Source organism: Pyrus communis, chromosome 13 (genome assembly GCF_963583255.1).
Source record: "Pyrus communis chromosome 13, drPyrComm1.1, whole genome shotgun sequence".
Taxonomy (NCBI): Eukaryota; Viridiplantae; Streptophyta; class Magnoliopsida; order Rosales; family Rosaceae; genus Pyrus; species Pyrus communis.
Window position 1 is genome coordinate 2,263,150 of NC_084815.1, and position 12,500 is coordinate 2,275,649.

The 12,500-nt window shown below is 37.1% G+C and overlaps 1 protein-coding gene and 1 pseudogene across 1 annotated transcript in view; one reads left to right on the plus strand and one right to left on the minus strand.

Annotated features, from left to right (window-relative positions):
* Nucleotides 1–8,043: 8,043 nt before the first annotated feature.
* LOC137713896 (1-aminocyclopropane-1-carboxylate oxidase homolog 4-like) lies at nucleotides 8,044–9,800 on the plus strand (annotated as a pseudogene).
* Nucleotides 9,801–12,424: 2,624 nt separating this feature from the next.
* Nucleotides 12,425–12,500, minus strand: part of LOC137712973 (ubiquitin-ribosomal protein eL40 fusion protein) — a 1,795-nt gene continuing 1,719 nt past the window's right edge. Inside the window, exon 4 of the mRNA XM_068452189.1 lies at nucleotides 12,425–12,500. This exon is cut by the window's right edge and continues 84 nt beyond it. The gene's annotated coding sequence lies outside the window, so the exon portion shown is untranslated.

Here is a 12,500-nt window from a genome sequence, read left to right on the forward strand (position 1 = left end):
AAAAAGAGACCACCAAATCTCCAAGTCTTGAAAGTGTATGGGTGTTTGGCTAAAGTTGCAATCCCAGAACCTAAGAGAAAGAAGATAGGACCTAAAATTGTGGATACTGTTTTCTTAGGTTATGCTCATAATAGTAGTGCCAATAGATTTCTAGTTATCAACTTTGAAATAAATGAAATTTCGAATAACACTATATTGGAGTCTAGGGATGCAACATATTTTGAAGACATATTTCCTTTCAAGACTAGAATGCAAAAGCAAGTGGTGGATAGATCATGCACCAGTACTGACAAAGCCTCCACAAGTATTAGCCATCAAGTTATAAATGAAGAAGAACCTCTAGCAAAACTTAGAAGGAGTATGAGACTTAGAGTGGAAAAGAACTTTGGTGATGATTTTTATACCTTTTTAATTGAAGGTGATCCAAAAACATATAAGGTAGCCATGATCTCTGTCGATGCTCCATTTTGGAAAGAAGCTATAAACAGTGAAGTTGAGTCTATTTTACAAAACACCACTTGGGAGTTAACGAATTTACCACCCAGTACTACACTAATTGGTTGTAAGTGGGTATTTAGGAAGAAACTGAAGCCTGATGGAAGTATAGACAAGTGCAAAGCTAGGCTAGTAGCTAAGGGATTCACTCAAAAGAAAGGAATTGATTATTTTGACACTTACAATCCTGTGTCTAGGATTACCACAATTAGGATCCTCATAGCATTAGCTTCTATACACAATTTAGTAGTTCATCAAATGGATGTTAAAACAACATTTTTGAATGGAGACTTAGATGAAGAAATTTACATGGAGCAGCCTAAAGGATTTATAGTGAAAGGCCAAGAACATAAAGTGTGTAAGTTGGTTAAATCGTTATATGGACTCAAGCAATCTCCTAAGCAATGGCATGAGAAGTTTGATAAAGTCATTTTAGAATATGATTTTGAAATTAATGAGCATGAAAAGTGTGTCTACTATAAGGAATGCAATGGACAGTGTGTAATTTTATGTCTTTACGTTGATGATATATTATTATTTGGAACAAGTTTGGAAATTGTGAAAGATGTTAAGTCTTATCTATCAAAGAGATTTGATATGAAAGATCTAGGAGAAGCCAATATTATTTTGGGAATGAAAGTAGAAAGAACACAAGCAGGTTTTATTATAAACCAGGCTACTTCAATTGAGAAAATGCTTAAGAAGTTCAATTTTTTCAATTGCAATCCTGTCTCGATACCATATGAACAAAGTGTGTGCTTACTTAAAAATAGTGGTGAACCTGTGTCTCAACTCTAGTATTCTCAAATGATTGGGTCTTTGATGTATATAGTAAATAAAACCAGACCTGATATAGCTTATGCGGTTGGAAGGCTAAGTAGATACACTCATAATCCAAGTAAAGAACATTGGAATGCTTTAGGGCGAGTGTTTAAGTATCTAAGAGGAACTATGGATTATTCTATACATTATAAAGGATTTCCTTATGTAGTAGAAGGGCATAATGATGCAAATTGGATCATTGATAGCTCCGAAGTGAAATCTACTTCAGGTTATGTATTTTTATTAGGAGGAGCAACTATATCTTGGGGATCTAAGAAACAAACAACAATTTGTAGAAGTACAATGGAATCTGAACTCATAACTCTTGATACTGCATGTATAGAGGCTGAATGGATTAAGAATTTTTTGCTTGATATCCCATTGGTGAGCAAGCCTATACCAGCCATCTCCATACATTGTGATAATAAGGCCGTGATAGATTTAGTGAGGCAGACACATACAAATAAGAAATTACATATACATATTAATGTTAGATACAAATTTGTGAGAAGCTTGTTAAATAAAGAAGTTGTTTCTTTGGACTATGTGAAGTCGGAAAAGAACATTGTTGATCAATTGACCAAAGGTCTATCTAGGAATGGAGTCCTAGATTTGTCGAGGGGGATGAGCTTAAACCCATAAGGAAGTCACCTAGGGAAGAAACTCAACCTTTGTGATTGGAGATTCTATGTAGAAGGTTCAATGGGTAGAAACAATCCATATTGCATGATCTATATTCCAGCACTCTAAAATAGGAGATTTGAAATAAAATCCCATACTCATCCCTATGACATTTGTGCTGATGATATGTGATGTTAATGAAGGACATTGTCCTGAATGAGTTCCAAGGCGGGCAATCTCCCGCAGAGTGCATGGCACATGTACTCTTGGAGGACTCACCTAAGTGAGAGTATTCGTGAGGCCGCGGCTGTGAAAATTGGGTTGTTCTTTAAAAACACTCATGAGAATCTAGATTAAGCGCATGGTCATAAACCCGCGCCATGTTTTTGATCAATACTATGTGTGTAATATGTTGTAATCTAAATTAGAGGAATCTAGTTCAAGACTTAGTTCACTATGATTCCTTCAAATGAAAACTATGAATACTAAATGTAGGTTCAAGTCCAAAAGACACCTACACCCATTGCATGGTATACAAATTGCCCAAACTTCCGTTTCTTCAATTGTGTCTTTTTTATTCCTCATAGAGTTTTGAATCTTGTGGGGGATTGTTGGTTATCTAAAATATTTTAATGATATTTTATTTTAAAGATTCAAAACTTATTATTATTTTATTTTATTTATTTATAATATTTAAGAGTTGTGTTTTATTTGAAGAGTCATATTGCTTTTAAAAGGGTATGAGAAGTTCTTTAAATAAGAAACCTCAAATAGAAAACATAATACGCTAAAACTTTTCTGTCTACCTCAGTTTTCACTCAATCTACATTCCTACTTTAAAATTCTTGAGCAATTGATCACTACTTAGCAATCCTGTCTGTTGTTGGCGTGCATAATGGATCAGACATCTTATGAGGCTTTGTGTTGTATCTTGGAGTTGTAGGCATCGCCATAACCTGCACATAGGGAGGTGTCTACGGCTTTAGGGCAGCGACATCGCACATATCTTTGGTTCACATGCCAGATTTTCTTATTCTTTTTTCCTAATTTAATTTTCATAAGTCTGATAGTGATTATACATTTGATTTGATATATTTGATCATATAAATAATTGGTATATTTCTGCAATATATTACACATTAACTTAGGCATCAACGTGGCGCTACAGGTCCTCAACTTGCGTTGGGCCGCAAACTGCCGCTACATGTCCTCAACTTCCTGAGATCTGTCTAGAAGAAGAGGAGGTAGTAGTGTCACGGTGTCATGCGTTCGCCATCCCCCGATAAACCTTACCATGCCCACGATCGAGGCTCTGATCTAGGGTATCAGTCATGATCTAAAAACCTGCATCCTCGGTTGGCGTCATGTCCTCGATAAGGGTGTTTAGGAAGCTGTGATGCTACCTCTTGGATTGCTCTTCTCCACCATAGTAGCCTATAATAATAAGAAAACACATATTAATATTTAGTTAATATTATAATATTTCTAAAACATAAACTTACATGGAGCTACTTGGTTGTCTCATCGCCAGGTCAAACATAAACTTCCTTAAACATGTCGGTTGTCAGGAACTTAACGCTGTCCTAAAAAAAGTGTTAAGAATTTATTATTAATTATAATTACAATTTAAAAATAATATACTTTTACTTGTCATCGCTTCTCTAATTTATAGATGAAGGGCCTCGAACCAGAGTGGTGGAGAAGTTTCTTCTCCGACCTATTGATCTTGTTTGCCTTAGTTCTCTTCTGTTAAACACAAAATGTACGTATTACTACGTATATTTTTTTAATTAATAAAAAATAAGTAGAATATCATTAAAATATTATTATATTTACCACATATTTTGGGTCCTGAAAATGCCTACACAGCCACTCCTAATATACCGGACTCTTTACCAACTCCTGAGGGTAACCTTCTTCACGAGCGATCTCTGAATCTATAAAAGTCTTATAACATTTGTGGAGGTCGCTCTTCCACTAGAGTGCCAGGTATGTGGTGTTGGAAATGTGCCCTAAAACCAATCATATGATGATACTTTATGGACATTTCACATGTTAAACTAATCTAGTTTAATATTAAGGGCAAACATTATTGTTTGAGCCGTCTCATATAAATGTTATATGCTTAAACGATAAGTCCAAGGAATATGTGATTGGAAGAATGCGATCTAAAGAAGTTAGATTCATGAGACCATTCTTTCGTTGACACATCCTAAACGTTCCTGATCATAGGATTGTCAATTGGGCATTGACAGTCCGTTAAGATCAGTACGTGCTATGTCTTCTCTCAGGGAGAGTGACTAGTCTCGAGTCATTGGTGTGTGTGACATCAAGACAAGTACGTAGGTGCTCAATAGAGAATGAGTTCACTGAACACGATCAACGAAGAGTTCTCATATTCATGTCACATGAGAACTCATGGTTGGGATAATGCAAATTAGTCTTTTGACCTGAGGCATCACAGTTGTCTTGTGGTTAGGTCCTTAATCTTTGATTATATCAAAGTCACTCCATCAGGAGGGTGTCCACGGCATCGTTGGGGTTAAGCCACTTAGCCATGGAGGCAAGTGAATGCGCAACAAGGGATCTCTAACCTTCAAACTGTTTGAGGGAGAATACTCTATGATATGATTAAGAATCTTTGGCCAAAGTATGAATGAGATTTAGGAATGTGTTCCAAATCACTTTCAAGGTAATCATATAAGCACAAGACTCACATTAGATAGTAGACATGAATAAACTATCAAACCAAACAATGTGGTCAAGAGTATTGTATTAGAGAAAGACCGTATTGCATTTGTAATCCTAAAACTGAATAGGTTCTCCACCTCTTCTGATTAGCTTGGGTAACCATGACATGCTGCTAGGCGTCAACCATGGTTTGTGGAAGCCCTAAAAGTGTATTATCACTAACGGGAGAATTGAAAGTAAGTTTCAATTCACAATCGATTTGAAAGAGTTTGAATCGCCCACTGCCTCGCTAAAAGGAACCTAATGGATCGTACACCGTGTAAGGTAGAGATTGAAGATTCAATGGAGATGAGTAAGAATAATTAAATGGTTTAATTATTTATGGCAAGGATTAATTAATATGATTATTAATCAAACGAATAAGTTCGTTAAAAGACCTCGGGATAGTTTTGGACCTTAAGGCCCAATGGGCTTCGAACGTCAAGTCCATTGACTTAAGTTGTGTGACAACTTAATGAATAATGATTCACAAAGGCCCAAATAACCCAATGAATACCCTAAGGCAGGCCATTTAGAGAAAGAGTGGGTTTTGGACTTATTTACAAGTTTGCCACTCAAATGAATTAAGGTATAAGTGTGACTTTATAGCCAAAATTCATTGAGGGTTGTTTTTGGGGAAATTGGAGAAACACAAACTCTCCTTTCTCTCTAGAAATGGCCGGCCACCCTTGAGGAAAACATCTAGCAATCTTACTTCCTCAAGGTCACTCATTTCTATACCTTGGTGTGGAGACTTAGAGGTTCTCAATTTTGGGAACTTGGAGAAACCTTTTCATCCATCCAAATCCATGGATCTAAGATGCAAGGAATGAAGGCCCTCTCTTTGGGTGATTAGCCTTTACTTATGCAAAGAGGAATCTACAAAGGTATTGATTTCTCAACTCACTTTGTTTTTGAGTTGAGCCTTGGTTCACCTATCTACTAGGCTTTGAAGTTCATGGGTTAAGTTTTGTTTTTGAGTGCATATAAACATGATTCCGCCTTTTAATTGTTAATTGCATGTTGTTGATGTTGCTCAAATGAACTTGTTTTTCACAAATCTTCCTTCATGTGGTCCATATTGCATCAAGGTTCTCAACATTATTGTTCGGGTGCAAATATAAAAAAAAAAAATTAAAAATTAAAATAGTATTAAATTATTAATATTTGTATATATATATATATTTTTAAGTATGAATGTAAGTTGACAATATTAACCGACAACTCATACAACACCTCCTACCTTGATGTCGCATTCAATATTGTGGGTTAACCTGCTATGCTACTCAGACGTAATCGATACATGATGTCGTCGATAACCATAATAACTTTATTTAATGATTAAACAAAACTCAACATTAAACAGCCTAATAAAATAGCTCAACTGCCATTTTTTATCTTCCACTCCTTTTTCCACCTAGTCCCACCCCCTATCTTTTTCTTTCTCTTTCACATCTCTTCTCCGTCCGCCTCTCTCTCTCCCGTTCACTTATCTTCTCTCTCCCAACTCTCATCTTATATCTAGTCCCACCCCTTTTTTCTCTCTTTTATATTATATTTTAAAAGAATTAATTTCAAAAAGAAAAAGAAAAAAAAAACGTTTAAACTTCTTGTCTATTTTTCAATAAAGCCAATGAGGATCCTATTCGGAACCTCTTTGTGAGAAATTCGAAGATCCTTCAATTGTGTTCATTTATCGTACATTGTTCGGTCAGAAATTATTTTAAAAATTTTATTTAAAATTGAACACAAATAGTACCTGACAAAAACTAACCGTATAATTTACGATGAACGGATACGATTAAAGGATTCAGAGAGGATCATCATTCCAATCAAACATAGGTGATTGAGACCTCAGACCAAATCTTACCTTCTTGTTATCAAAAATCTTACCTTCTTTTATAAAGGTGAAGAATGCATAAAGGTCAATAAAGTTGTGAAGGATCCAAGGAAAGTCATCCATAATAATTAATTTGGAACTTTATAAGGTTTGGTTTGAGATTTTCTGATCAATGTCTCGTTTGGTACGTTCATAATCCTTTTATTTACTTATTCTTGATTTAATTAGTAGATTAATTATTTATGTGGTATTTGAATTTGTTGATTAGGGTTGATTTTGAGAATAGACTATATTCCATTGTTGTTGTTTCATGTTGATATACTTTTATAAAGGCAAAAAAGAAAAATAAACATATAATTTTAGGGGTGTGCTATCCACACACCTCTTTTTACTTCTCACATACCCTTTGTTAATTTGTGTCTGTTGATCTTCTTCAATTCATCTGATCTGACGGCTGAAATCTAAAAAGGTGTGAAATAAGTAAAAAAGGATGTGTGGATATCACATCCCTAATTTTATGGTACTAATTTCAGCTAGCCCACCCAAGATAAAAAATCCTGGCTCCAACCTTGGTGCGAAGTGAAATGAGAATGTCAACAAGTCATGATTAACAACTTCACTACCATAACTAAGAGGAATGCTCTCCTAAGGTCCTCATTTTGAGGACCTGTGAGGTCCTATTTCATTTCAACCCTTAAAACTAATCTAACTGTGAAATAATCCAAAATATGATATTATCCCTGTTACAACATAACAAAATAATAATTTTGATATAAAAAAAAAAAAAGAAAAAAAAAAAAAAAGAGTTTCAGGCGTGAATGTCATATATCTGGTATGTTGTAACAGGGATAATATCATATTTTGTTATTATCCATGTTACAACATTATTATTTTGTTATGTTGTAATAGAGATAATATCATATTTTGGATTATTTCACAGTCAAATTAATCTTAAGGGTTGAAATGAAATAAGACCTGTGAGATCCCACATCGCCCAGGGAAGTGATCCTTAAATGTATATTCTCATCCCTACCTAGCACGAGGCCTTTTGGGAACTCACTGGCTTCGGGTTCCGTAGGAACTCCGAAGTTAAGCGAGAAGGGAGGCTAGAGCAATCCCATGATGGATGACCCACTGGGAAGTTGCTCGTGAGTTCCCAAAAACAAAACCGTGAGGGAATGGTAAGCCCAAAGCGGACAATATCGTGCTACGGTGGTGGAGCGAGCCCGGGAAGTAGTTCCGTCCCGGGCCGGGATGTGACAAGACCTCACAGGTCCTCAAAATGAGGACCTTAGGAGAGCATTTATGCCACAACTATAGTGTACGCTCATCATACACTTAATCATTTGTCATGTGCCTTTTCACCTAACTCTAGTAAACTTTCAAATTAAATGTTACCTTTTCAATTTTGAAAAAAAAACAATCAAAGTAAAAGAACACGTGACATATAACTAGGCGGTGAGCAAAAATGCTCTAGATTAAATTATAAAAGGGAGACGCATACATATATACTTAGATAGGATTGAATTGAATGCTCTAAGTCTATCAATTCTAAAATGGCAGCCAAAATTGATGCAACTTTGGGATCATACGACCGTATGAAGGAAGTGAAAGAATTCGACGAGTCGAAGATGGGAGTCAAGGGCCTCTCTGATTCTGGCATCATGACCATCCCTCGTATTTTCGTCCACGACCCTCAAACCTTATCCGACCTCAAACCCTCATCCAAAAACACCACAACCCCCATCCCCACCATCGACCTTTCTCACATCAACTCCCCCGCTCACCGCCACAAAATCGTTGACCAAGTGAAATCCGCCGCTAAAACCTTTGGCTTCTTCCATGTCATTAACCACGGTGTGCCTGTCTCCGTTTTGGATGAAACGGTCAACACTGTCAAAGCGTTCCATGAGCAGCCCCATGAAGACAGAGCCAAATACTACAAGAGAAATGAAGGAAAGGGAGTCATGTATGCTACCAATACCGACTTGTACCGCACATCGGCCGCAAGCTGGTGTGACTCACTACAAGTGTGGATGGCCCCGGAGAGGTTGAAGGCGGAGGAGATACCTGAGGTGTGTCGGGAAGGTGTGGTTGGATGGGATTTGCATGCAACTAAGGTGGCGGATGACGTGCTGGAGTTGCTTTCGGAAGGGTTAGGGTTGGAGCGAAGGAGGTTTAAGGAGTTAACGTTTTCAGATCAAAGGTTGCTGGTGGGGCATTGCTATCCTTATTGTCCCGAACCAGATCGGACGGTGGGGATTAAGGGGCATACTGATGGTTCGATTCTGACGGTTCTGTTGCGGAACCATGTTCCTGGGTTGCAAGTTAAGCATGAGAACGAGTGGCTGGATGTGGAACCTGTGCCTGGAGGTTTGATTATTAATGTTGGAGACATGCTACAGGTAAATCCAACATGATATCATGTTCATATTTTCTCTTGGTTGAACAATTTGTCGTCCAACTATATAAATCCGGTGAAATACTCTTGATTTACTTTCTACCATATAAAAAGTGCATTCTTTGTATCTAATACATTTTTTTAATACAATCCATATCAATTAATCTACCCTAAAGAGGTGGAGGGATGTTTAAACCCGAAACGAAGGAGGTTGAAGAGGAAATCGCTAGCTACCAAGGCAATTCACTACAAAATATCTAATACATCACCTAAACACAAATTTGTGTGGTGGATACACTATATTTTTTTCCTATTTTCGCTTAGACAAAAAATTAATCTCATGTGGAAAATGTTGAGTTTAATTTTCGTTTTCATCTTCTTCTTTTTTAAGTTTTATAAAAAGAAGTTAATTTGATTATACTAAGTTAGATTTTTTTTCTTTTTATGATAACGTTAGTGGTTAAATTGTTAGTTATTAAAAGAAAAATGAATGGTTGAGGATCGAATCCGCACCATAAGCATTATTTGTTCTAGTTTGTTTATATCGATTATTTATTTTAATTACTGTGCTTTTGGATGAGGGTTTAGATAATCTCCAACGGGGAATATAAAAGTGTGGAACACAGGGTGTTGGCCAACTCTTGGAAAGAAGCTCGGATCTCTATTGTGATATTTTTCAGCCAACCAAATGGAGAGAAGGTGGCTACTATGGACCTCTGCCGGAGCTTTTGTCACCTGAGAAACCATCAATCTATCGAGACTACACTGAACAAGAATTACGGGAAAATTTCTACAGCAAAGGACTAGATAGCAAGTCTATGGTTGATAAACTCACAATAAAAAATTGAGATGGGTTGTTAATCTCTCTTCCACCATGTTTGTAATTATATCCCCCAGTAATATTTTATATATATATATATATATATATATATATGCAACTGGTTTGCATCATGCTTTTTAAGGTTTGTAATATAATTAATAAAAGGTTGGGGATGTATTTCCAATATTCAATGGGCTCTAGTTCAATTTGCAACACTAATGAGGATCAAATTGAATTATCAAAGTTTAACACTGTTGGGGAACTTTTAGGTCGAGGTGGACTTGGGCTTTGAGAATGTCCTCTTGTCTCCCTTGGTGCGGAATCGTACCAAGTCCCGGAATATCTCGAAAGAGTTAACTTGTCTTAGAAAACAATCTAGTAACATCAACGGCTTGAAGATAGCATGATTGATTAAGATAATGACTTGCTCAAGTGAAGCGTGGTGTGGAAGCTAGAAGATTATCAGTTTACATGAGAGAGAAGAGATTTGCATGTTGCATGGCATTCTTGGCTGCATGATTTGGGCTTTCCTAGAGTGATAGTAAGGCTTTTGATGGCTGGGATGTTTAATGGAAGGCCATGGGAATTACTAGGGTTGCATGGATGGTGATGCTTAAGGCCTGAAGTATGCTTCTGAACTAAATGAAACTCTCTGGAGTTATTTCCTGGGTGGTTCCCTCTCCCTGCATTTCTTTTATCTTTCTCTGTGTTACCTCCTCTGTCTCTATGGCCTTGTTTGGCAGATTGGATAAAGGATCGGATATGATTAGTTATACGGACTCGGGTGTTTGGCAGTCACTCGTACTAAATAAGCGCCGGATTAATTTAACCGGTCGGATAGGATAATACGGTATACACCCGCTTAATAAAACCAACCAAAACGCCCGGATTATTTAGTCGAGGAAGAAGAATATGGGAGAGAAAAGGAGGGAGTTTGGGGGGTGTGGCGGAGAGAGCTAGGGAACAATTATTTGGGATTCTTCTGCAGTCGGGGAAGAAGAAGGGAGAGAGAGGGAGGGTGTTTGGGGGGTGCAGAGAGATTTGGGAACAAAAAAATGATTTCACTTTAAAAATTTTTTTTTTTTTAAGTTTGATTTCTCCTATCTAGTATAATACTAAACACAGTATAAATAATACGGTCACTAGTCCGATACTGCACCAAACACCCGACTAATTTAGTAAGTACTATCCGGTGGCTATTTATCCTATCTGACAGAAATAGTCAGTACAGTCCGAGCTGCCAAACGAGGCCTATGTGTTATCCTTTTCTCCAATAGTTTCTCCCTCATTATGTAAGTGAAGGATTCTTCTATAGGCTTCAAGGGAATCTCCATTTGTGGCTTGGTCTTCCCCTCTTTCTCCCTAGCTCTCCTATTATTCCCTTTTTGGTGTAAGATAACTGCACTGTTGAGACATGTAGTTTGCTTCTTCCCGAGGCGCGACTTTCTCCAAGCGACCTTCAGCAGGCGTTACTTCTAGTAGCGCCTCATGGCTTTCGCGCGTTGTCTGTCTGTGTAAGCTGGGAAGTGAAAGTCAGCATTAAATGTCTGACTTGCTGGGGTTAGCATGCATTTAATGCATGAATCTAGTTTAGTTCTAACAAAAGGGGTTGACTTGTTAGGGAAAGAGGTAAACTAAGCTAGTTCTCTCTCAATGTTGCCTGCGTGAAATGCAAAGGACAAGGGCTTGGATCTTTAGGCCCCCAAGTAGCCCAAAGTCTTCCATGACCCCGATTCCACTTAGGCCCGATAACCTTCCATAACCAAAACATATCGCGATTCATTTGACAAGTCCCAGATATATGACTTGAGCTTAGCATGAATAGTGACTATCATGAGGAAGCATGGCATGATAAATAGGCATGAACATGGCATGAATACATAGCTTAATCATCGTGGCATGGCATGTTTGTAAATATATTCATCATTGATCCCGCGCATTGGCATGTTTTTGGGCTTGAATGTAGGTTTTGCATGACAATTGGTCCCTAAGACTTAGTTGGATTGGTGTGCAACATTTTTGAGCCCCGACAATTTGCGATGGAGAGCTGATTTCACATTCCTTTTTAACTTGTTTATTTTTATTTCTAATCATCTAGTTGAATATATCAAACAGAAACAAATGAACATGAAACTCGCAGCTGAAGTAAGTTTACACCTCATGCTTAAGAGGTCAATCTGGTTATACATTTTCATATGTATTTGATTCGTTTGCTACGTGCTTTCGAATTTGCTACAGCCAGCTGGTGATTTAAACTCATGCGATCACCATAGAATGCAAGTGATAGCCTAACTGCTTATAAACACATGTAAAATCTCTTTTTTTTAAATGTAAAATTTATACTGTCGACAGTCCTCATATGTGACACATGAAAAATCAAAGAATTTATTAGTGACACTTCAAAAACAGCATCGTGAACTCATAAATTTTTCTCACATGTTGCGTTCACAAGAATCTACTGTATAAACCACCGCTTCTGCTTATATTCGACCACCACATTATTCGGCAGCCGAAATTCGTACCTTTTGAATGCAATTCCAAAGAATTAAAAGATGTCGATCAGCAAAAACAAGACGAAAAAAGAGAAACGAGGGAAAAAATGGATAAGGCAACAGAGGGACAAACAAAGGCCTACAACAAGTTCATCAGAAAAAGGACGATGAAACAGAAGCAAACATAAACCAAGAGATCAAAATTATCCCAAGATGCATCAAATGTTAATATAAACTGCAGTAATTCAACACCGATACAAAGCAAATGACTTTAACTGA